The following is a 22,736-nucleotide window of genomic DNA, read 5'->3' as shown; positions in this document are numbered from 1 at the left end:
TTTGTGAAGACCTTGTCAGAACTGGGTTCGGTGGATGGGACTCGGGATATTGGGGTGGGGAGGGGAGGGAAGGGACAAGCTACCCCTCTCATTGCCTGCCTTCTGTCACAACTTTGTACGTTAATGTAAGAATAATTGAAGTCAAATATTTAGGCCATTCAACTGGCACCCTAGCCTAGCAAAAGGGGCTTGATCTATCCTCCTGAGCACAATCTTTTCACTGTGGGAAATATTACTAGCCTGGGTTAGTGACTTGTTTGCAGAGCTGTTCTGTCCTTGGCTGTGTGTCCTTGAAGGATGAAGAGGAATAGAGAAAAGGGTGTTGTTGTCTCCCCCGTCCCTCATTTAACTGGGGGAAACGACGGTAGAAAGGCCCTTTAACGGATATAAATATACCCATCAAGTGCTAAGGGGAGGAAGCCAAAATAACTATGGAAGCTAGATTATAATGCTGAGTAGGAGAACACAAGGATCTCATTGCCTGAGAGAGATGCCCTGAAGAATGCCCACTCCCACCCCAACTGCGGGAGCACGACCCAAGCTGCTCACTTATCTCACCGTGGCTGCAGCTGGTCTGCCCTTCCTCAAGCCCCCCACCAGCCACACTGCAGACCTTGTCATCTGTCTCATGCAGGGCACGTACACCCTAGGGAAGTCCCATGACAACCCAAATGGGTCCTCATTGGGATCGGTGTTGAAAAGCTAGTCTGGGGGACCAGGGGCGAGGCAGGCTGCCCCTGAGTCTGGCTGGAGAAGGGGGCGTTGGGGAGCAGAGGCACAGGCTAAGAGCACGAGAGGCAGAAGTCTCGCCCTGTGCCAAAGCTGAGCGTCTCCACTCCCAAAGGCTGAGGCAGACCTCACTCTTCACTTGGGGGAGCAATGTTTAGAAGCAGGGACAGGGACCTCAAAATGATGATGATGAGAAACATGAGGGTCCCCGAAGGCTTTTCAGGTCAGGCGGGGCAACACGTGCCTCTCCCAACCAAAGTATAAACTTCAATAAGCAGTTCTGACATTCACGACATTGCAAGATCCCCGAGAAGCCCAAATCCAGCCAGACTGGCCAGGGTGGTTCTTTCTGAATTGAGGGAAATTGTCCCATTTGGGCCAGTGTAAATGCATGCGCATATAGCTTGTGGCTCAGAATACCACTACACATTTTCACACCCTCAACCTTGTGTAATCCTCGCAAAATCTGCACCAGGTAGGTTTCTAATGTTTGCTTTACAGCCTAGGAGAGGGAGGCTACTGAGAGGCGGCACAATGCACCCAGGACCACACAGCCCGTTTATGGTAGATTTGTGTTTCAAACCTGGAGAGATGATGTAAACTGCGATTGCTTTTCTGACTCCACGTGACTCTAAATTTCATCATTGTTATACTGTATCAGACCCTGCCCTTCTCTATAAATATGGCTATAGGAGAGCTGGGGTTGCATTGCAAAGTATTGTTTTTGCTATTTCTTTAATGTGGTTTCCCGAATGCAACCCTCTGGGCTGAAATGTCCGGTATCTGCCCTGTCCTGAAGGGGTGCTCCTGGAATCAAGGCACTGACTTTTTTCATTTTATTTCATTTCAATTAGTGTTACTCCAGGTAGCCTCATGAGGCTAATAATGGCCACCCAGGTGGACAGTTGTGGCCGTCTACAATCACAGGTGGTATTTATATTTTGGTTTTCTTTTCAGAAGGGGAACAAAATAAATTAAGTCCAAAAAAAAAAAAAAGAGCAAGATTTAATCGGGACAGCTATTCTAAAGCGACTTGGGAAAACTGTGTCATTGATGTCAAACATGGAACTCTGTAACAAGTCTCATCCTCACACACTAGGTGAAGCGCACGGAGGACACGTAATCGTGTCAGGCGGTGGTCAGCGCGCTGCAACCCCAGGGACACACCCAGCCCGCAGCCTGTTTGTGGGAGGCTTGTGAGCAAAGGCTGCGTTGAGACTTTTCAAAGCGTTAGAAATACAAAACCAAACAAAATACTGCGGAAGGGACAGAGGTGGTCCCGCAAAAGCTAAAATCTTGATAATCTGGCTCTTTACAAAATCAGTTATGCTGATCTCTGACTTAAAGGGTTTGTTTTATTATTGAAAAGAGAAAATAGGACTGCCGCCTCACTGTTTTTAATGATACTTTTTTTTTCCTGAGTTTAAGAACAAAAATTTGTAATAATTATAGAAACTGTGTGATGTATGTCTGACACCCTTCATTTTCAAATTGTATAATCAGTCATATCAGCTGCACATTTTTCATCCTATTATTCTCACTTATTATCGTGTCATGTGCACTTTGTGAAACTCTGTTAATGACCTCATAATACTCTGTTGTTTAATGGCATTACATTTTAATCTCTCCCACCTCCTCCATTTTGGGTACTTAGGTGGATAGCAATTTTTCAAAAATAATAAAGAAAAATAAATGTCCTTGAAGATCGTAGTTTTAAAGAAAACAACACACTTAAAGAAAGGAACCCTGCTGAATTAGTCAGTAGTAAAAATAACTCCTACCGAAGTTATCTTTTTTAAGATGTATTTTTGCATGATGAGTTCCTCCTCTTAAGTGAATCATCCTGGAAGCATTGAGAGTAATAGCTTATCCTCCTGTCCCATAACAAGACAAAACAAAAACTCCTTTCTTCCAGTAAGAATCTTCACTTCTTGACCCCTGAAGCAATGGCATTTAGACTGACAAGCTCAGTATTTCATCAGGGCGACCAGCCTGGGACCTACCTAGCTGCCTTTACTTGGTGGCTGGAAGGCCATAGATCATGTCCATCCTGAGGCCACGCATCGTTGCTGATGCCACGATGACCCACTCCTCCCAAGGCACGGGACTCAGGCCTCCTCTCTTCCCCAGTTCTCCCGGTCAGCAGTGCCCGTTGGGGCCAAGCTGTTTGCGATTAGCTAGCTTCCTTGCAACACTTAGTTGGGTTTCCTCTTCTGTATATAGGTGTATATCCTGGTAGAATTCACACCTCACTTTCTAGAAACAATTCAGCCCAGCATGTCAAGGGTCATTTTTTTACACACATACACACACCGCACACACGGTCACCTGAGATAACTTTTGTCTCTCCGGGTCATACACAAACATGGGCAAGAGCCACGGGTCTTGCCTTTGAGGTTTGAACAATGTGGCCTCTTTTTCTCTAAAAATCCAACCTTTTCCCCAAAAGCTGAGGCTCCCTCACTTCTCAGCAATCATTTAGGATTCACCTGGGTTTTAACTTGAAAGTGCATGTTTCGCAATTTGGGGTAACAGTTGTGCTCCCGGAGAAGGGCGTGTGTAAATTACACTTTTGTATTGCATACATTGCATCCTATGTATTTACTGACTTACGTGATTATTCCTGAGTTTGTTTTCACGCATCTTTAACTGGCCTTGGAAGTTTTAGACTTAAATGGCCCTTCTTCCTAGCCAAACAGCTCATCGTCTGTAAATAACACCCTCCAGTGCAGTAGGGGAGATAGTTTTTTAAAGGAACCCTGCTGAATTAGTCAGTAATGAAAATAACTCCTACCGAAGTTATCTTTTTTAAGATGTATTTTTGCATAATGGGTTCCCCCTCTTAAGTGAATCATCCTAATAATGTGATGCAGGACCTGGAAGCATTGAGAGCAAGATTTCCACCCAGGCTCTGTAGCAATACAACCCACTCCCACAGAGTCTCTCATCCCACCCCGACTGGCCCAGCTTCTCCTCGTCTCCTTTATTTTTTAATTTTTTGTATTTTTCTGAAGTTGGAAACGGGGAGGCAGTCAGACAGACTCCCACATGCGCCCGACCGGGATCCACCCGGCACGCCCACCAGGGGGTGATGCTCTGCCCATCTGGGGCGTTGATCTGTTGCAACCAGAGCCATTCTAGTGCCTGAGGCAGAGGCCATAGAGCCATCCTCAGCGCCCAGGCCAACTTTGCTCCAGTGGAGCCTTGGCTGCGGGAGAGGAAGAGAGAGACAGAGAGGAAGGAGAGGGGGGAGAGTGGAGAAGCAGATGGGCTCTTCTCCTGTGTGCCTTGGCCAGGAATCGAACCCGGGACTCCTGCATGCCAGGCCGATGCTCTACCACTGAGCCAACCGGCCAGGGCCTTCTCCTCGTCCCCTTTAGCCGGGTGTGAAACCCTAGTTCAGGTTGTGTCATGGTAACTCCCATCTCCCCTCACACCATCCTAATAAACCACTCATCCCGACTGGCCAATGGGCCTCCTTTCTATCAAACTTAAATGAAGCCAGAGCAGAACTCCAGATAATTAAGCAAGATCGCCTTGTCCCAAATGCCAAACATGTCATATTAATGTTGTTGTTGTAAGATGTTAATTTTAACCATCTAAATTAAACCAATTAACTACTTTTTATTCATTGAAAAATAATTTTAGTTAATTAATTAACCATATGTTTGCTTTGTGCAGCAAGCAATACAACCCCTAGGGCCAGTGGTCCTACAGCCCACTCCTCCTGTCCCGGGTGAGGGGCACTGGCTGCATTAGCCCTGTGTGTATACAGTGGGTGCATAATATCAAAAACAGCACTAAGCAGAAATAGGAAGGTAAAGAATGAATCGCCTCTCTTCCAAGATAGAACATTGTTCTAATTTTTATTCATTGAAATATAAAGCAGTAAGTCACTGGGTAAATGGCAAAGCCCCCTCTAATAGGGATTAGCAAAGCCAACAATCACTGATCCTTAGTTCCCTATGGAGTAGCTGTTTCCAGAAGCAGGTAAATATCATCAGCTTTATTTGATTTCCTTTATAATTTTATGAATAGATTATAATTTTATGAATAGATTTTAAATGGAAAAAGCAATGTATGCTCACTAGAATGAGGAAACATGCAAATAAACATGAACATACATGTGTGGAATAATATGGTAATAATATCCCCACTTTGTTCAAAAGCACAAACTCTTAAGCTAATTTACACCGACTACCCGGTAAGTATCTGTCTACGTTGTTTTTCCCCAAAATAATGCAAAGAAGGACATCCCCACGTACAGTGGGGGGTGCTAGCAATATGATTTCATACAGGGAGGAGTATAGACATACATATCATGCTCACATTACACATTAATCACATTTTGTTTCATTTAATAGCACGTGTTGTCCATCTCCCATTAAGCGTCTTGATACTGTCATGTTGCTTCATGAAGTGGATGGTCCACAGTTCATTCAGCCATTCTCGGACTATAGTAGTTCAGCCTCCTTCTTTTTATATCTCCTCTATGAATGTGGCAGCAAACACTTTTACATAGACTCTGACACACCTACACATCAAATTTTACATCTCGGCTCCCAAACATGAACATACACGTGTGGAATAATATTGTAATAAATCCCCACTTTGTTCAAAAGCACAAACTCTTAAGCTAATTTACAAGCTAATGGAATGGCGAGTTCCATTCCAACATTTTTCATAGCATTTGCATAGTTTGCTTTTTTTATGTTTACAGATTGGATAGAAGAAAAATAGCACCTCAGTTTGCTCCACTTAGCACTCGCCTTTCTCCTAGTGAAGAACATCATCCTTCACAAATTTAAGTGTTGTTTGGATTGTGATTTTTCGATATACAGCTGCCCATTTCTCTTATTTTTCTCATTTTATTTTTAATTCACATTGAGAGAGAATTATTCATTAGGAAGAATAACCGATGATGTTGCCAACATCTCTCTTATTTTGGTCATTTGATTTTCCTTACATTCTAGCATATACTTTTAATTATATAGGCCAATATAGCTATCTTTTCTTTTGTTACGGATACCAGGGTGCTAGTATGTTCGGCTTTGGTAAGAATTCTCTTCCTGGCACACAGATGATGGTCTTCTCGCCACGTCTTCACATGACACTTCAACGCCACTAATCCCTTCATAAGGGCCCCATCCTTATGGCCTCATCTAAAACTAACTACCTGCCATCTCTAAGTACTATCATATTGGGGCTTAGGAGACAGCATATGAGTCTGAGAGTGGGGGAATGAGCACAATTAGCACCTGAACACAGAGATATCAGTTTTATTTGCCAAGGGCCAGAAAAGCATTTTTCAGCAGCAATTTTGGTGTGGTTCTATATGCTTACCAATGCAAACAAGTCTATTTTCACATAGTTACATGGAAGCCACAGCTTTCAATCTATACAAGGACAAATCCTTAAAAAAAAAAAAAGGGAGATGACTATTAATTCCCCCTAAATTTTCACCCCTGACGAGGAAAAAAAAAATCTGACTTCACAACCAAATGCTTAAGAACTTCAAAATGCAAAATCATCTCCTTTATTCACTTTTATGAAACTCAAAGGCAAGTGGTAGTGGCGTAGTTTTAATTGATGTATTGATTGCAGATTTTATGGAAGTAATTGTGTGGAATTCATAAAACAATGATTTAAGTGGCAGCAACATACATAAATCAGGCCCGCACTCTTTTCTACATTTAGGTAATGGATAGAGCTTCCATTGCTTTCTGTAATTAAAGCAAGGGCCTCGACTAATTTATGGCCTCCTCTCTCTTCTGGCCAATTCAGAAAATGTCAGTTGACTGAGTTCAGTTAATAGAAAGTGCACACACAGGGCATTGTGTTACTGATACATTGGTTTAAAAAAAAAAACACAAAACATGTCTTTTTTTTTTTCTCCCTCTTTCCAGTAACTCGGAGCTTCCTGGCAGCCTCCCAGAAGGCTTTTTCCAGTAGTTTCTGGAGGGCTTGATTAAAACAGTAATAATCGGTGCTGGGAGCAGGATGAGGAAAGTGAGGTGCCTACCTCCAACACAATTTACAGAGGCTCCAGAAATCTCAGCCATCAAGATAAATACTCTCTTAATGCCATAGTTCCGAATACTAAGTTTAATGGGGGAAAAAAAAATTCATTGAACAAATATCAAAATCTCCCATAAAGACAGGCTGATTCTTGTTCACTTTTCTGTTGCCTCACAATTCAGGTGACTCAGGACAGCTCCTCTTTCCTTAAATTCTAATAGTCTGTTTATCAGGGAATATTTTTACAGTAATTTTAATTTTTTTAAAAAATTGCATTGAACTATGATGTATCTTGATTACTTGGTTTTTTGATGGTCTCTTATTTGAATTATGTGCCCAAAGTGAGTGCCTAACTAGTCTTACCCTAATTCCGTCCTGGGTATAATAATAACAATGACAATAATAGTAACAGTAATAATAAGTAGTAGTTACAAAGAACTTACTGTATGTGGAGCATTCTTCCAACCGTATATCTGAACTTTCTCTCTTAATCCTTGCAAGAAAACTAGGAAATGGGTTCGATTATTAAGCCCCCTTTCACATGAGAAAATGTAAGGTCAGAGAGATAAGGAGCCTGTCAATGTCACTCAGCAAAGGCAACTTCGAACCCAGCCTAACAGAATTCCAAGCCTCCCGTCTTTCCTAGTCTCTCAATTTACACACTAGTGGTGCAAACAAGCGGCGCCACATGCGCTGCTTCTGGCAACGTCTGAGCGGGGAGTGGTCAGGTGGAAGCTCGAAGCGGCTGTCCGGCCCCTGCGCTCATGCCAAGGCCGTCCTTCCCGTCCCAGGGTCACTGGCGAGGCCATTCTTCCCTGGACAGTCATTGGCAAAATTGTTCTTCCAAAGGCCAGAAAGCATCTCCAGCCTTCCAGGCTCTCTGGTCTCTGTGGCTACTACTCAGCTCTGACCTTGTAGCTTGAAAGCAGTCATAGATAAGACATACATGATCATAGCTGTGGCTATGCATTTGGTACAGTTTTATTTACAAAACAGCCCCCAGGCTGGATTTGGCCCAGAGGTTACCAACCCGTTCGTTCAGCCATCATTTCAAAGGGCAGGATGTAGGACAGCTGGCTCCCTGGGGGTGGAGATAAGAGGAGACTTCCTTTCTATGTGTATCCTCATGTACTTTTGGCATTCTGTGTTATCACATTTTTGAACAAAGAATGTAAGGTAAGCATGTCAAAGAGTACCCTCCTCCTGGTCCACATTAAACTAGGGTACAGACATAAAGTCAGTCTAGATGCAATGGATTGATGTAGTTTTGCTCTCACCGTAAACAACAAATGAATAAACGAATCTGGATTTGGAGGCTTTATTTTGGTGCTGTTGGCCGTCTCTGCTTATGAACAGTGAGACTCTCTCAACTCACCTAGGACCTCTCGTCCTCCCACCAGGCCCCTTCTGTTTCCTCTGGCCCCTTCCCAACCGTGCTGGCTTGCAGAGATGCTCCTGGCTGAGCCTTCTTATCAGGACTCAGACAGTGCTTCATTCTTCCTGTGTCCACGACCCAGCAGTATGGTGACAACATGCCTGTGTGCCCCCATCACCTTCTCGAAAGCAGTTCCTTCCTCTTGACTCATCTTATCCATCCTTAGATGGGGGAGAGGGTTGGAAATGCATTACTTTATCCCACCAATCTTTATCAAGTGCTCTCTCTATGCCAGACACCATTCTATGCACTGTGAATACTGCGTGAACATGACATCCACAAATTCTCCAGTGCCTGCGTTCTTGTAGACGAAATAGGTGATAGGCAAACACATAAGGCTGAGATCTCAGAACTGCAGACATGCGACACGTAGGGATGTTGGGGAGGCCATTCCCAGTAGGAGACTCACCCCCGTTAACACCTCTTGGTAGGTGAACGCAGTATCACTGCTTCCACCCTCAATGCACCCGATAGATAGACGCATTTAACTTCCGAGATCCTTGTTCCCTACTCACTCCATGAAAAAGAGATTTCGAGACCCTTGCTATGTGTCACGCTCTGCCTGTCGCCTCAGTCACGGCACACGCCCGATGGATTGAGCAGCGGCTGTCCACGGTTGGACACGCCTGTCCGGCAACCACTTCTGACGGAGCTCCTGGCACCTCTCCTCCTCCATCACCGGAGCGCCTTCTCTTCGCTTTGCTCCGTCTGCCCTGCCTTCTCACGGCCCAGCACATCTCATTTATTAAGAGGATACTTTGAAGAGCTTTTCACTAGTGATTCTGCCTGGACACCAGTGTTTAGTATTTTCAGCTCCCGCCATCTCCACCGCACCTGTGTTAGCTCCCTCATCGGCAACTGTGGTTACTTTGGCTGAGTCATAATAATCCTAGATCACCCTTTATTACTGTTGTGTTCTTTTTTTAAAAAAAGAAAAACCAATTTCAGGAACATAAAAAAAATCACTAGTAAAATACCCTCCACCCGTCCGTTGCTTAAAGAGAAGAATCTGCAAAGAAGCCGCGTTTCCGGCAGCCGCTGTCTAGCTTTGCCGGCGCTTCGGTTATTAATCTCAATGCAGAACGGTGGCTTTCGTCTTTTTTCAGATGGGGGTATCCCTTCTACAAAAGACCGCCGATTGCAAAACCTACCATCCCGTGGTGTGCCCCCAAACATCTTATTTGTCTTGATATTTCTTTCACAGAAATACATATGACAGATAAGGAGTCACCAGAGGATGGTTTGCTTTGTGTCAGACAGATATTAAAACAATAAACTACATTGTCCTGGGATTCCAGGGCATGCGCAGCCGGAGAACAAGACCGAGAGGAGATGTTTCTGAAAGGCAGCGAGGCCCTTGTTCTGGGGGAATTCCCTGGGAACCCCAAGCCCTGTGATCGCGCTGACAAGAAGTGTGTTTAATGCTCAGGTTCTCTTAAGAGGATCAGCACACTGCCCTGGTGCGGCTCCCACATTGCACTCCGCCCCGCGCCCACCTTCCACCGCCCGCCCATGGCAGAAGCTAGAGGAGACTCCTTCAATGGGTCGAGAAGCTTATTTGTAAAGATCATTTTTTTTTATGCCTTCATTCGCACTTTGTCTGCTTTCTCAAATTAATGTGGATTTAAAATAGGGAGGAAAAACACCTCTTCTGAGTTCAGGACTCTGAACGTGACATGTTCAGGGGCCAAAGATAAGGTCCTGCTGATTCCCGGAATATAAAGGGGGCAGCTTGATGCAATTGTTCAGGCGCGTGTTCTTAGGGGACCCGGCTTTGCAAGTGGAGCCACACACCCTCTCGGAGTCCGCGGAGCTGGGAGCCAGCACTGTAAGGGGAGGAGTAAGAACATCTGATGACACTCGTATAATTCAAATGCCGGCATGGGGATTTTTGCTGCTTCTTGCGTAGAAATGTGTCCACCCCTAGAGGTGGCCCTCTCCTCTCTTTGCCTTATTTCTCTTTAAATGTGAATCTCCCTGCATGGTGCAAAGATACAAGAAAGGGAAGCTGAGCTTGTCTCCCATCGAAGGGGAAAGGGCCCAGCACAGTTAACTTAAACCTGGTCATGTAAACAGTTGTTACACTAAAAATTCCAAAACCATCATTTTCTTAAATCATGTTTTCTTTTATATGAAAGCACCATCATGCTCTCTTTTAAGAGATCGTGTTATCTTTTATATGAAAGTACCATCATCAAAGCTATTTTATTGCTATTGGAGAGCTTGTGGGGAGTGTTAACAAAAGTGCAGTTTTCAAGGCCAAATAACACACCCTGCGTTTTAGAGTGATCTCCGTGCGTTTTTGTTGGCAGGCAATGTGGACTCCTGATACCTGATCTTTTTTTTTTATGTAAAAACAAACAAACACACAAGAACCACCGCTGTGGGCACACCTGCCCAAGGATATATATTATCCCCACCCTTGGTCATTGCTACAGGAATCTAAGAAACATTTCCCAAAGATCATTTTTTATTGTTTTAATTGAAATTTAATTTTTGTTTTCTTTTTTTTTTTTTTTTTTGTATTTTTCTGAAGCTGGAAACGGGGAGAGACAGTCAGACTCCCGCATGTGCCCGACCGGGATCCACCGGCATGCCCACCAGGGGGCGATGCTCTGCCCCTCTGGGGCATCGCTCTGTTGCCACCAGAGCCACTCTAGCACCTGGGGCAGTGGCCAAGGAGCCATCCTCAGCGCCCGGGCCATCTTTGCTCCAATGGAGCCTCGCTGTGGGAGGGGAAGAGAGAGACAGAGAGGAAGGAGAGGGGGAGGGGTGGAGAAGCAGATGGGCGCTTCTCCTGTGTGCCCTGGCCGGGAATCGAACCCGGGACCTCTTGCATGCCAGGCCAACGCTCTACCACTGGGCCAACCAGCCAGGGCCAAAATTTAATTTTTTGATTAAAGTTGACATTTAATATTCTGTTAGATTCAGGTGTACTGCATAGTGGTTAGACATTTACAAAGTAATTCCTGCCCCCTCCCATAACTCTAGTTTCTTACCTGACACCACCCATAGTTATTACAATCTCATTGACTGTGTTCCCTGTGCTATACTCTACACTCATGACTGTTTTGATAACTGGAAATTGTTACTTAATCCCTTCCCCTTTTTCCATCAGCCTCTCACACCCTTCCCCTCTGGCAACTATCAGTTTGTTCTCTGTATCTCTGAGTCTGTTTCTGTTTTATTTACTTATTTATTTTTGTTTGCTTTTTAGATTCCACATATAAGTGAAATCATACAGTCCTGGTCTTTCTCTATCCAGCTTAGGTCACTTAGCATAGTGCCCTGTAGGTCCATCCATGTTGTTACAAGTGGTAAGATTTCATTCATTTGGGGGGGTAGGGCGGGGTTGGTGATATTCCATTGTATAGCCATGATATCAAATTAGTCTAAATGTCTATCAATACTCAACTGAATAAAGAATATGTGGTACCTATATACAATGGAATATTACTCAGCCGAAGATAATTTCTAGTCCCTAATATTGGTTCTCCAGAGTTCTCTTTGTAGAATCAACATGATTTAGTGAAGAGAGAGATTCAGGCAGAGCCGGGCCTAAATCATCATGGTTATACTAGCAGTGTGATCTTGGCCTAGTCTCTTTGTTAGGAAGGTATTCATGAATACTTCCTGACCTGTGAGCATTAAATAAGATTGTTGTGTAAAGTCTTGAAGTCTGCTCGAAGCATCACAGCTGCTCAGAGAAGTGGCCAGTCCTTCCCTTTCTTTATTCGGAGCCATATTCTGCAGTTCTTTTGAAAGTTCGCCAAGGAGCTGGTTTGAAAGGTTTATGTGTCTAGTGACTGGACACCTGGATCATTTCTGTATAGCTCTCCTTCAGCCTGCTCTCCACAGGGGGTTCAGGAGGGCCCCGGGTCCAGCATCAGGCAAGGGATCCCTAGGTCCAGGTGGTTTGCTTAGGGTGTCAGTCAAAGGATCGAGACTCAGTCTTTCCAGTCTGGAAGCTGACTTAGACAATCAGATGGCCTCAATCAACACGGACCAACAAGCTATGCCCACTGCGCCGGCTGGAAGTAAAATGAACAATGCCTTGGCATCATGTCCCTTTCCCACGAGCTACCGCCAACCCCCTCTGAGGACCTGGTGTTCAGGAGCTGTGCCAACCCTAGGGCAGCATGGGAAAGCCATCCCGGCACGAGGAAGCTGATTTATCTCACTTGCCCTGTTTCCTACCTAGAGAAGCAATCCGCCAAGCTTGCTGCTGTCTCAGCTAGCTGTTAGCTAGATCATGAATGATTTAACAATTGAATCTTTACTGTGTCTATGCACTCGATAGAGTAATTATTTATATAAATTATTTGCTTTTTTTTTTTTTTTTTCATGGCTGCCTGAAAAAAAAGCTAACTTGACACCAGTACAGATTTTGTCAAACAAATAGATTATGGCAAATCCCTTCATCCAAATGAAAATAGAGCTCAGCATCTCAGAGCTTCGCCTTCGACACTCCTTCAAATGGCAGAAAGCACCTCTCTGCACACGCCTTCTGTGGCCCTGCCAAGTTAAACACTCCAAGATGGAGATTCATTCTCATTTTGCTGAATGAAATTGTTACAAAAATTCTGCCCCAGGGGATATTGTCAATACCCGTGTGTAGCCGAATCACAGATATGTCTTGTGCACCGTAAAAACCCGTCACTGCACACGCAGCTTACCATGGCATTCGGCGTGTGTCTGTTGGGTTAATCTGACCATTTGTAACCTGGGAGAAAAGAGACCACAGCTAACTTGGGAAAGAAAGCAGAAGACTATGGCAATGACTTAAAAACCAAGGCTCTGCCATTCAAAATGGCCAAGACCTGAATGATGAAAGAAGGAATATTCTCATGCTTGAGCGTTGGGTGTGGATTTTGTCGCAATGTTTTGAATTTGTTTTTAACTTAGGAAACATTCCTGCTTTGGTAACACCAGAATGACTATTCAGAGTAAATCTCTGCATGCTCATTGTGTTGTTATTTATTTATTTATTTTAGATGACTCATTTCTTTCTAAGAAAGGGATTTATTTCTAAGCAAGTTGTGAGTAAAGTGATCATTGAGAACGCTATGAAATCAATTATGGTCAGAAAAAAAAAAAAAAAAAAAAGCGCAACACTCCCAAATAGTATGAAAGTTTCTTGTTCAAATCTTCCAAACCTTGGAGAAAAATTCTAGTTGAATTTAGTCATAAGGAGCTCGTGATTTTTGACAGTAATTAGGTTCGTGTGTGTATTATTACCACATTCAGGTAACGCAGGTCCACGTTGCTGGAAGAGTCCATTTCCCCAACATTTTTGGATTGTTTACAACCCCCATGGCTCACATCCAGATGTGGAGAGAAGCCCCAGTGGAGAAGAGAAACCGCTTACCCTGGACTCTTATTGGGAACATAAATCAGTAGTGATCCCAGTGGCCTGTATCCAATTAGTAGGGAAGGAGCAAAGCCCTTCCAGGTGTCTTGAAATCTCAGAACATAAATACAGAAGTAAGACAATGGCACCTGCCACCTCCTCGACTTCTATCCCCTGCCCCCAACAAGGAGCATATTGAGGTCCCAGGGAGACTTGTCAACAGATTCCCTTGCAAACGGACTCAGCCCGTGATGAATTGGAGCTGGTGTTTTGGTATGGATGAGGTATGGATATAGGGAAATGGCGTAGCAGCTTCTGCAAGCAATAGGAGGGAAGGAAAGTGGAGAAAGTCTTGCCCGAAGCTGACACGATGCTTTGGTCTTAGTTGCCTTGGGTCATATAGAAAAGATGAATCGTCTCTCCAGTGCTCAGGTGCCTGAGTTCAGATAGCTAGGTGAGTTTCTGAGCTGCCCTATACCTTCCATTCCTCCCAGGAAAGTAAAGATAGCCGTATTTGGTTTCTGTGGTTTTGTGAAGAGTTATTGAGTTAACTGGTGGGTTTGGAGGTTAGCAAGTATGAGTAAACAGTAGATGTTATATGATACAGTTGAATCTCCGCCATTGATAATGGAGTACAGGAAATTGGAATTCGCCAACTGTGTTCCCAACTTTGCTTAGATTATTCCAGTTACCGTTGCCTGAAGTTTTGGACAAATAGAGTCCAAAGTGCCTTCTCACCAATGCTCTCGCTAAGCCAGGTCCTCCTAGAGCATGCATCCTTTGTAAGCAGCATCTTAGGAAGTCCTACAGGTTCAACGGCCATCCTCCATTTTCCTCTGTAACAGAATCACTTATTATGGCATTCTATACTGCTCACAAAAATTAGGGGATATTTCAAAATGAATATAAAGCAATAAAAAAAGAAGCATTTGATTTTTTTTTATTAAACAAGAACATCAGAAAAGTAAACAAGTCAAAGAAAGTTGTTTGATTATGCAAATGAGATGCAAAACCAACTTTTATTTCATTGATGAAAATGCACCATACAAAAGGCTGAAAGTACTAGAGTCTCTGCATGTTCCCTGATCCCCTAATTTTTGTGAGCAGTGTAGTTTATCTGCCAATACACACCATGGACATTGTAAGGATTACCTTGGGCCAGGGAACCCTCTAGCAGCTGAGAGACACACTATTGACCAAAATAAAGTCCTCAGGACATCCCAACACAGAGTTATATAATGACATCGCCGTCCAATAAAGTGGGAAAAGACTGGTCAGTGGAGGGGTGGGGAGTGGTATGAGTGACTGTGGTGGCGGTCAGGAGACGTAGGGTACAACTGAGAGGAAAAGCCCCAGGAGAGGAAGTGATGTTGGAACCAAGATTAAACGAGGGAATTCACGCAACTGGTAGAGAGTGAGCAAAAGACGGAGAACCTGCAGAAGCCCCTGAGAAGCAGGAGCCAGTGGCTGAGGGAAAGGAGCCATTTTCGCCCTCATCCAAAAAGATTTAGGTCAATAAACTCAGCTTGGCCAACAGAGCCAGCACACAGTGTCACCGTCTTTCCTTTCCCTTAGGAAATGTGCCTATCTCTCCAAGTTCAACTTCTTGCCAATCCCTTCCACACATCCTAATCAGACCTATAACAGCCTAGAAACTTCTGGCTAATTTGGATTTGACTAAAACTTTTGTACCATGACGTTATGTAAAGAGATTCAATTAGGGTGTGCAATGTTTTGTGAGTAACTACCGCCCATAAAAAGTTAATTAATCAGGGCTGTGTCAATTTCCTCGTGCCACGTCAATTTGCTGCCAGGTAATTAATCACTAATCACCCACCAAGCAGCAGGCCCGGGGAACAATCCACGAGCCATTTATTGTCTTTCCCCAAATAAATGGCACGCGCAGCCAGAAAGAAACACATCTTGCCTTTCATAATATTTTTATCGACACTTTTGCAAGTTGTAATAGACTGAAGCAACAAGCAGCTGCAGTTCAATGGAATATGAATATTAAAGAAACAAATGAGTGGAGATTTATAGGACATTGCGTTTCTGTTATGTCAGTTTTGAGATTAAACCGAGCAAATGAACAGTGAAAAATTACTCTTCCATGTGGAGAATGGTGATTAGACTTGTACATTAATTAGAAATTTTTGTTTTCCTATTCAATGCATTTCAAATGAGGGTGTCCTATAAGGCACTGTTTGTCCAAAATGTAGATTTATTCACTCCTAACCAGCAGTATTTAATATCAACGCACATTTTTAAAATGAAACGAGAGCCAATCCCAAATGTGTGTTTCAGGGATAAATATATGTGAACATGAGAACTGGGGGTTCCAACAAATTAAGTGGCTCTTTTGGTCTTTTTGTAAATGACTGAATGAATGGAACTCTTGTTTTCTTTCCCGACCCTTGAAATTACTGGATTCTTTTAAAAAAAAAAAAAAATTGAAAGCCTTTCCATTTTTACTTTGACCCAGAACTAAATACGTCCCATCATATTTAATTTGCCATGTAATGTCATTTAAAGATAGTGACCTAGTTGTGTATAAATTCTGTGTTAAAAACCAATTTGATGTACCTTTAATTTGAGATCCATTTTAAGCAAACATTTTTGCCATTTGGGGAAAATCATCCATTTTGGGGTTTTTTGTTTTGTTTTGTTTTCTGGGTTTTTTTGGCTCTTCATCATGCATGATGTTGATCACACAATGCCCTGCCTCTGAAATCGAGCTATGGCTGGCTGTTTATTTTGCCTTGGTATGTTACCTATTCTGCCACTTCTTAATTTATGGTCCAGCGTATGGAATGGGAGGTCCCCCAAGGGGAATCCTGCAGAAGCGTGAACCTGCTGTTGAAAGCGCTTCTGCACCCCCAGAATTATGTAAATGAACATTTCCTACCATCCACTACTCACAGAATAGTTCAACCCCAAATTAGCATGGACGTCTCTCAGTCTTGAAACATTGGAAGGGTGGGGGAGAGGTGGTGTGTTACGGGCCGGCAGGGGAGAGGAAGAGTGGAACAAAAAGAGAGCCCCCCCTTCTCCATTCCGAGGGGCACACCTTTTCCAGGGCAGCTGGCAACCTCATGCAAATTCAAACCAGCGCACAAATGCAAAGAATAATTGCCCATTAAAGCGGTTGTATATTTTTATGGCTTTGATGCAGAATCTGCCCCCCTGTCGGCTTTTGCATCTGCTCCTCTGCCATCTCTCCCAGAGCTCTAAAACTTTAATATGCAGTTTATAACCCTCAAGTATTTTCCACTGGTTTTGTGTCTCTCCTCTTGGGATCCCTGGGCTGGGGTGGGGGATGATCTCATTTGTGTTTATTTTCTAAAGTAAGCACCGGGTTCATAAAGGAGATGGAAGGGGCACACGTGCATTCATCACTGTAAATATATTGAAAGGAGAGCTCAGAGAAGGTGGGAGGTGGGGGCTTTGTCTCCAATAGGCAGACAGACAGGAAGCAGTTGACACTTTGGTAAATGGCTCATTTGGCTGGTTGGTACTACCCACACATCTTCCATTTAAAAATGTTGATTTGCCTTGATACTCCAGCACATCATAGCACGTCTCTTGTTACATCCCTAAAGTTTCCGTTTCATTGAGTCCAAAGGCGTAGAAAGAACGCCTTATTCCCAAGAACAGAGAGGTAGGTGGTTACTCCACTTGCCTCCCCCAACATGGGCTCTGGGTATAAATCTAGCTGAAGGGTGGGAGTGGGTGGGCTGAGACTGTGGATGTGTCAACAAGATGCTCAATTGGTATTTGCTCCAAAAGCTCTAGCCCTGTTTTCTTTGAGAGAAACTCATTTTTAGCTTATGAGCTAAATCCAATTTTCGTTGCAGTGATACCAGATTTTTCACTTTGATTCATGCTGGATAAGGTTTCAGAGGGAACCTTTCCAGTATAATGAACCTATGGGGTTTTTTCCCCCCTCTCTTGTCTCTCTTTTCACCTGCCAAGAACTAAGGATTTACACTGTATCCACGAAGCAGCCAGAATACTTTCCATTGTTCCCCATTGATGGTCGGTTTACATGTTTATTAACTTGAAATTCAACTAGAAAAAACAAAACAAAACAAAACAAAACTCTAGCATTGGGGTTCAGAAATGCCTCTAGTTTCTAACACTGTTCTTTAATTTACAGTTACAAATATGAGACACGGTGACAGGTTTATGATTCTATTAACAGTGATACAGTCCATTCCAAACATGGAGAGGACACTGTGGGTTTCCACTTGGGATTTTAGATTGAATTTATTAAACATGTGTTGCCCACTTAATGGATCCAAACTTCCAAACTGGGGCATTGGTAGATAAAATGATAATTTTTACTCAATAGAAGTGTCAAAGCAAGGATATAATAACATGTCTCTTTCTATAGGGTCCCTGGACAAAGCCATTTTGGTTTTGTTTAATCTGTATCTGAATCATTGATTCAATTAACTGCTTTAAATATGAAGTTAACCATGTCCTCATACCTACAAGCCGGCATCCCTACTGAGCAAGTAAATAAAAATTAGCTCCATTCCATGTTGAGTCTAAAAGAAACTTGACAAACAGTCGTGCTCTCTTTGCTTGGAAATTAACTGTTTTAGTGGCAAGAGAAGAGAGCCATGCTGTCCTAAACTAGCCACAGGGGACACACTCTCTAATGGGGACAGGGAGAAACATAGAAGGCACAGCTACAAATCAGACAAGTTAAGGGTTATAAATATTGTTATGTTCTGTTGTTCCTTGTTGCACAGATTTATGGCATTCAGAGACTGTGATTTGCCAGAAAGCATGGTCTGGAGTTATGTGGAGGAAGGAACTTTTAATTGATATCACATGTCTGGGGGAAAAGTTTGAGTCCTGCTTTTCCTCAGAACAGGAAACTGATCTTCAGATCCTGACCCTGTGTGGCAATAGAAGTGAATATAAATGGGTTGAGAATGTGCAATAATACCAAGTCCAGACTGTGGCTGGGTAGCTCGGTTGGAGCATCATCTCAATACACCAAGGTTGCGGGTTCGATCCCCAGTCAGGGCACATACAAGAATAAGCCAACGAATACATAAATAAGTGCAACGAATCTATTCTCCCTCTCTCTTGCTCCCATCCCCCTCTCTCTCAAAATCAATTTAAAAAATACTGAGTTCAATATATTTATTTATCCAACTCCGGTCCCTTTTTTTGTTTGTTTGTTTATCAGAATCAAAGCTATTCCAAGTCTGGTTGGTGTTTCTGGGCCAATATAGCACCTAAAAGTATGGATGGAAAGTTATTTTTATAAGGATCGTGGTTGAGATCTAGCTGTGTTGTTTGCGTACTGTTTGTGAAACCTGGGAAGAACATATTGTACAGGAGATGGCATCATGAAAGCGGAAGGTAAAGAGGTAGGGCCTCTCCTGCCTCGAAAGAGGGAGACTGGCATCGGTTAACCACCAAAAGGTGCCCGGGCATGATGTGAAGTCCCAGATCCCTGCCCTGTGTGGGCAAGTCCTGCAAATCAGTGAGCAGAGCAGGTGGAGCTCACTGCCCTCACGGAGGTTGTGTTCATTTCAGAAAGAGCACTAGTCCTTCAGTTCTGGGCCCCAAGCTCCCCGATTCCCAGTACAGCAGGTCCTCGAATACCAACGTTGTTTTCTGATAACACCGATGAGATGCAGTCGGAACTTAACTCTTGTTTAGGTCAATTCAGGCTACGCTAAAGTTGGTTTCATTATATGTCCTTTTGCTTAGGCGCGGAACCTGCTGACAATGTTAAGCGAGGACTTCCTGTGCACCAGGGGAGGTTCAGGGCAGCTTATCCAGAAGGAGATTAAAGAATAAAGAGAGGGAGGGAAGAGGGAGAGGGGAAGCATGGGGAAAAAGGGGCGAGGAAAGGAGGATCGAGGATAAGGAGGAAGAAAGAGGAAGGAACCGCTCGTTAGTCATGATGACCGGCTGGAGTCCAGGAGACCCCTTGGCCGGCCCTAGACTGGCGGCAGGAAAGAGATCGGCGGAAACCGTCGACCTAAGAGACTCACATACCTCCCCCCATGAAGCCTCTCATACCTCCCCCCATGAAGCCTCTCGTCCAAAGCATGAACTAGAAACCACCTTGTTTTACCTGACAGAACCTGGCCTCCCGGAAAGGCGATATTTACACCAGGAGTTGCCTTGTAGTCTTTCCCGTGTTCCTTGAACAAAATAAGAAACCCCTCTAATCTGCCCGGGGTAGAGGAGCCCAGTGAGCCTTGTATCAAGACCCGGAGAACCTTTTTCTGCCTTGGGAAGGGGGCATTTTCTCTCCGTGGCAAGCGGGGCACATTGTGGAATCCCGGCTCTGCTCTTTGAGCAGCTTGTGCCCCCCTCGCTCGGCTGCTGAGCTTCTGTTTCATGTTATCTCTCCACATCTAAATCCTCCAAGAATTATTGTAAAACCTGCTTGTCGCCGAGAAGGATCTCGCCTCGCTCACTCCGCGCCGGAGCCTGCGATAATGAATGGGTCAGCATAATTACCGTGTTTTCCTCCACCGGCAGCCAGCTGCTCCGCCAGATTGTGAATTTTTCATTTTCTTCATTTCAAAATCCAGAGCGTTCCTACGAAAACTTAATATCTGAACGGTGGCAAGATGGAGTTGGAGTCAAAGCCACGCCCACGCGTTTTCTCCCCGGTCCCTAAGCCCGCATCTCACATCTCATTAGTCCCGTGCTTTTAGGATATTAAGATTTACCCACTTTCTCCCCTTAAGACTGACACCTCTCTACAATCTCAAGCACATTTACTTGAACCCGGAACCGGGAAACATGGGTGCTAGGGGCTGTTGAGCTGAGAGTTAAGTACGGCTGCATGATTTGTTTTTAACAATAAAAAAGAAAGTTACAAATAACTGGTATAATCTTCCCAGAACAGATAAAAAAAAAATGAAATCATTCTGGCTTGGTTCACCAATCCTAGCATGTTACCCTCATCATGAGGGAAAGGTGGTAGAATCCATGAAACTGGCCAGCTGTTCTCCATTCAGAAACACACTGAGAATTCCAGATGACAACCAGTCAGTCTTCACTGCGGGTTCGAGGGCTAGATCCCAGTCCGTGCAGTCCCACCAAGCGGTGTGGAATTGAGAGTGACTTCTGTGGGGCGTCTGTTCTCCCTGCCCCGTGCCACCCACCATGCAGGCACAAACAGGATGTCCAAGGACTGGGAGTAGTGGGACGAGACAGGGTGGAGCGCTTCTGCTCTTGAATGTGGTGGCAGGAAGGGGAAAGCCCCTCTGTCAGTTCGGAAATAGGGTGGAGACCACTCCAGCACAATAGGAAATATGACACCCAGGAGTAGGTAGGTGTTTCACCAAATAGGAGTTCCTGAAGGAGATAAGTGTGGGGGTGCCGAGTCAGCCAAGGTAAAGAGCTACCTCGTGCAAGGCCTTTTTTTTTTTTTTATAAATTTTTATTAATTTTAATGGGGTGACATCAATAAATCAGGGTATATATGTTCAAATAAAACATGTTCAGGTTATCTTGTCATTCAATGACGTTGCATACCCATCACCCAAAGTCAGATTCTATCTAGTCCTCTGTCACCTTCTATCTAGTTTTCTTTGTGCCCCTCCCCCTCCCCCTCCCCCTCTTCCTCCCTCTCCTCCCCACCCACCCCCCAGTAACCACCACACTCTTGTCCATGTCTCTGAGTCTCATTTTTATGTCCCACCTATGTATGGAATCATGCAGTTCTTAGGTTTTTTTTCTGATTTACTTATTTCACTCTGTATAATGTTATCAAGATCCAACCATTTTGCTGTAAATGACCCGATGTCATCATTTCTTATGGCTGAGTAGTATTCCGTAGTGTATGTGTGCCATCTCTTCTTTATCCAGTCATCTATTGAAGGGCTTTCATAGTGTTAATGTCATGCCACAAGAAACTCTGTGTCCCTCCTGACCTTGCGCAACATAACAAACACTGTGTGAAACCCCAGGAGAGATGAAGCAGGGCTGGAGGGGATGGAAAGGGAGAAAGCTTCCCTCCCCCCCCCCCCCCCCCCCCCAGCTCTGCTCGGCTCACCTGTCTTCCTCTCTCTGGAAATCCTCAAAGCTCCCGTTAGGTCAGCGGGATCAGAGAAGAAAGTGGGGCCAGGAGAGGAGGTTTACTGGAGGGTCTGCCCATCATTTGGCCTGATCACAGCCCACAGCTTCCTTCACCTGGTCCTGTCCTGAATTCATCCATGCATTCCTTCTGGTGCCAGGTATTCAGAAGCCACTGTGGATAAAATCATGGGGCTCCTGTAGAGGTGGAGAGGCAGGAGGAGATGCAAAGATGAATGGGACTTGGAGGGAGACCGCCAGGAGCTTGCAGGCCAATAGGAGAGAGAAAACGAAACAAGTGGTGGACTTGCCTCTTCTCAAAATCAATACCCGCTAGAGGTGGGGTGTTCCACAAATAAAGATTGCCCAGGAAAGTGAAGCGTGGGTGGGCTGGGTTTGTTTCGCTAAGGTGTTCCCCTCACCGTAGGACTTTCTGAGCCTTCAGTAAAGATCTCCTAGGCCAGCGGTTTCCTACATGCATTTCCCGGTGAAGTGCCCGCTCCACACGCTGGGGTTTGGGCAACACCGCCTGCTGTTTGGTGGGATGGGACAGGCCTGGGCAGCACAGTAAGAGCTCCGGGGACCCAGAGAAAGGAAAGGACCCAGAAAGCAGGAGCAGTTTCCTGAAGGCCTCCTGGGGCAGGGTTGGCATGCGGTGGGAGGAAGGACACCCTGGGCAGAGGCCACAGAACCAGTTACCGAGGGTCTCGGGCATCGCGCCTCTTTTCCCTCTTGACTCTGCACCAGATTATCCCACTGCGAGAATTGTCGTCCCCCCCCCCCCCCCGGGGACGAGGGCCATTCCCACACTCTCGTCTTAAGAGTGGAGGCCCCAGACTGCTCTGTCATTACCATTGTGTATTATAAGCTGCATTAGTGGTCGGGGACTGACGGCATGTTGGGATTGAGTTATTTCTTGGAGCGTGAGGTGTGGGTGCATGTCTGATGCACACGTGTGTCTGTAGGAACACTGTATTTCAATTAAATTTTAACAAGCAATATATGTATATAAAGGAAAATGTGGGAAATAATTTAAAACAGGATGGGAAAAAGCTATGAACAGACAACTAACACTCATGCAGTTTAACCCCAGAGATCAGCATTGAACACACTGCAATGTGTGTGTATGTGTATAATTATGTA

General features: G+C 44.5%; 1 protein-coding gene across 18 annotated transcripts in view; it reads left to right on the top strand.

Moving 5' to 3' along the window:
• The window catches only part of RBFOX1 (RNA binding fox-1 homolog 1), a 1,121,108-nt gene that overhangs the window by 1,034,992 nt on the left and 63,380 nt on the right, over positions 1 to 22,736 (top strand). The gene's annotated exons all lie outside the window — the stretch shown is intronic.

Source organism: Saccopteryx bilineata, chromosome 4 (assembly GCF_036850765.1).
Source record: "Saccopteryx bilineata isolate mSacBil1 chromosome 4, mSacBil1_pri_phased_curated, whole genome shotgun sequence".
Lineage (NCBI taxonomy): Eukaryota > Metazoa > Chordata > Mammalia > Chiroptera > Emballonuridae > Saccopteryx > Saccopteryx bilineata.
This window is presented reverse-complemented; position numbering and strand designations above follow the sequence as displayed.